Genomic DNA, 3,563 nt, shown 5'->3' with positions numbered 1-3,563 from the left:
TTCCTCAGTGTCTGATGGTTGAGACTGTCCCACACTTGCTGTTTCGGAATCCCCTCTTGTCCCGTGCATCACGTCAGTGACCACGACCATCTCTAGCGTTCGTGTAGGATCTACATGCGCTGAGACATTGTTACTTGGGGCTTCTACCACCGGTCTCACTAATTGATCGACCACCGGCCTGTCCTACAGTGCGGCCATCTTCTGTGGTGCTTCGGGAGGTCGTTGTGCAAAGGGGAGTGGTGCCCCAGTTCCTCGCGCAGCCACGACACATGTGAGGGACCATGCTGAGATCGCTGCGGGTCGAGGTTCTCTCTCTCACCGGCAACAGCGCCGACTCCGTGGCGCAACGGTAGCGCGTCTGACTCCAGATCAGAAGGTTGCGTGTTCATATCACGTCGGAGTCACAATGAAATTTTCGTTTACGAAAGCCATAGCCGATAAAGTCAATTGAATCAGATACGAAACGATTACAGAGAACGGACGAACAGATACTGCTTGAAAATGATTGCTAGTGCAATTTTCGCATTCTAACGTTAAGGTGAAGGCGCCGACTTGCACTTTCTCCAGGCGCGAAGCGTCTAGTAGTTTTGTTATTTATATCGGTTAACGCTAATATCTGCGAGATAATGATTACGCAATATTCTGCTCAATTAGACTTCTTTAGGTTGTGCATAATCTTTTCCACTAAGTTAACTGGATAGGAAGATCGAGAAAAGGGATATAGCTCAGTCAGTTCTGGGCCAGCCGCCAAGCGTGACGGACGTGTGGCGGAGCCGAAGGTCTGGCTGCAGTAAACAATGGCTCAGTCGCAGCCTGTGAGGTTAGTGGTGCTGCTCAGCCGCATTTCTTGTTGAAATTATATTAATGAAGATATACAATGAATAGTATGAATTATCTCAGGAAAGATAAAATATGTATCTGAAAATGAAAAGTCTAACGTAGTTTCATTGTAGATCCGTTAAGTTTAATCATTCCAATGGAAATGTGAGTGACGTTAGTCATGCTGGGTATGGAATTCGTACAATTCGAATTTTTGAGCTCCGTTTTGAGATTGCGCCCAAAGAAATTAATATTTCCCTCCGACCTTCTGGCAGAATTATTTCCAATATGGCAGAAAGGTGGTCTGAACCCTACATTTTTCCCGTCTTGAATGGCGTAAGATGAATTAAGATGGAATTACAGAAACATATCCCCTCATATCTTCACATTTGTGGCTATCGTGCTCTGATTATCTACGATGGACGACCGAGGACTTGGGCTTTATGTAATTCCACGAAACAAACTCGTGCAGAACGTTGGAGGAGGCGCGTCCCGCAGTTACCCCGCGACGACCTGTGGAGTTCCGGCCTTGTTGTTGGTATGAAGTTGTCATACGCTGCCGCTGCTAACTTTCGCAGCCAAGGCGGGCCAGTGTGCCACCTGTGCGGCGAGAGCTTCCTGCCTGTGGTCGTCAGCAGCATTCCCCCATACCACCGTGGCGTACTCAAGGACAGGGAGGAGCAGCGCCTTGAAGAATGTCACCCCGAGGTGAGCAGGTAGCGATGAGCTCGGGTTGAGGACGGGATAAAGAAGACTGAGTCTTCCTGAAGCCTTTCGTCAGACGTCCGCGATGTGTTGGCGCCTCGTAAGACGGCGGTCGAGCGTGACGCCCAGGTATCGTGCGATGTCGCTCCATGGAACAGCACAACCGGCGATTGTCGGTGGTCGGAGGTCGGAGGTCCAAGGGGATGCGACGGTTCGCCGCATTAAAGCGGAGACCGCCTAACGGACGAAATCGTCGCATGCGAGCTGGAGCCTCTGCTGCAGAAGATGGGGCCCCATACTTTGGGCAAAGACAGCAGTATCATCCGCGTACATAGCCAGCTGTACACGGTCAGTCTTCGGAGTATCCGCGGTGAACAGGGCGTAGAGGGTCGGCCCGAGGACAGACCTCTGTGGCACACCTGCCCGGATGCGGCGGTCGGTGGACGTCCCAGTCTGGGCCCGCACGTGGAATGTCTGATCTGCCAGGTAACTGCGGATGAGGCGAACATGTGGCACGGGGAGCCCCTGCACTAACAGCTTGTAGAGGAGTCCCTCATGCCACACGCTGTCAAACGCCTTCGCGACGTCCAACAAAACAGCTCTGAAGTATTCGTGGCGATCCATAGCATCCAAGGTTTCTTCAATGAGACGAAGTAATTGCTGTTCCGTAGGATGGCCTCTTCGAAAAACGAACTTCTCTTTGGGGAGAACGGCTTCTGCTTCAACATCGCGCAGCAGACGGAGAGATAGCCATTCGAAGCACTTGAAGACAGATAGCAGAAGACTAATTGGCCTATAGTTGTTGGCAAGCTGGAGATCCTTTCCAGGTTTTGGAATGGCCACTATCGCGGCATGTTTCCAGGCAGTTGGATAACAGCTAGAGCGGAGTATCTCGTTAAAGATCGCAGACAGTAGGGCATTGGCGGGAGGTGGAAGCTATTTCATATAATTCATTATGGAGTCGAGGTAGCAGTTGTCGTTATACTGGTTATCACTGTTAGCATTCAACCGCGATTCTTATACATACATTTTCACAACGCGTTTCAAGAGAGAATGCTCTCATAATCAGGTTGTAAAGTCTATGTCATGAAATTAAACGGACTAAAAAGACAAAATACCATCACAAATAGTTGGGAAGTCCATGGAGTAAAACAGAATCAAAAGTATATTGGACTGTGGGTCCTCGTCTTACCTTGAAGTTGACACAAGTCGATGGCCGTCCCATAGCTACCAAGTATGCTGTCGCACTGTGCCGGCTCGGGACCTGTTGCGGACTGCCGTGCCTAGGTGGTGTGGCGTGGTTACAGCCGTGTGCTTGACGGTAACGCTGTGCTATTGGGCGCCGTATTTCGTTGTTGCATTGGTCTGCCATCGTTAGCCTCTCGCAACTCCGTCAGTGACATGCTACAAGTTTAAAGTCGCATACCTACCCTAAAATAATTCTAAAAACCCGCTAAAAAATCTCATTTCTTTAAAATTATCTTGTGCATTTAAAATATTGCTTTGTTTCTTTTCCTTGATAGATATCTCTAATTCCTCTAGTAAATCAAGTTTCCTCCCTTTCTTTTCTACATGCAATATTTCTACGTTATCCTCTGTGCTATTAAGGGGATGGCCTGTTTCATACATATGGTTCGCAACAGCTGATTTGTCATAATTTCCTAACCTGAACGCATCTTTGTTCTTTATACCGCATCGCGAATGATCTTCCTGTCTGCCTTATATATTTTGCATCACAAGTTCTGCACTGAATCTTATAAACTCCAGATCTTTCAAACTTATTTCTCTTCTCGCCAATATCATGCTTAAGGCTATAACTCACTAGGTTATTAGTCTGAAAAGCTATTTTAACATCGTTTGGCTTAAAAATATTTGCTATCTTTTGTGAGACTGTTCCGTAGTATGGCATCGTGATAATTTCCACTTTCTCTCCATCAGGTTTTTTCTTTTTGCGCTTAATACTTTTCCGTGACAGTTTTTTAACCATATCTATTTTGTAACCGTTATTCATCGCTATTCTCTTAACGGTATTAATTTCA

General features: G+C 47.4%; 1 non-coding gene across 1 annotated transcript; it reads left to right on the top strand.

Moving 5' to 3' along the window:
* Positions 1-332: 332 nt before the first annotated feature.
* Positions 333-404, top strand: Trnaw-cca (transfer RNA tryptophan (anticodon CCA)). Its single transcript has one exon. It is a non-coding gene; the product is annotated as a tRNA-Trp (tRNA).
* Positions 405-3,563: the final 3,159 nt, after the last annotated feature.

This window comes from Schistocerca nitens, chromosome 4, assembly GCF_023898315.1.
Source record: "Schistocerca nitens isolate TAMUIC-IGC-003100 chromosome 4, iqSchNite1.1, whole genome shotgun sequence".
Taxonomy (NCBI): domain Eukaryota; kingdom Metazoa; phylum Arthropoda; class Insecta; order Orthoptera; family Acrididae; genus Schistocerca; species Schistocerca nitens.
This window is presented reverse-complemented; position numbering and strand designations above follow the sequence as displayed.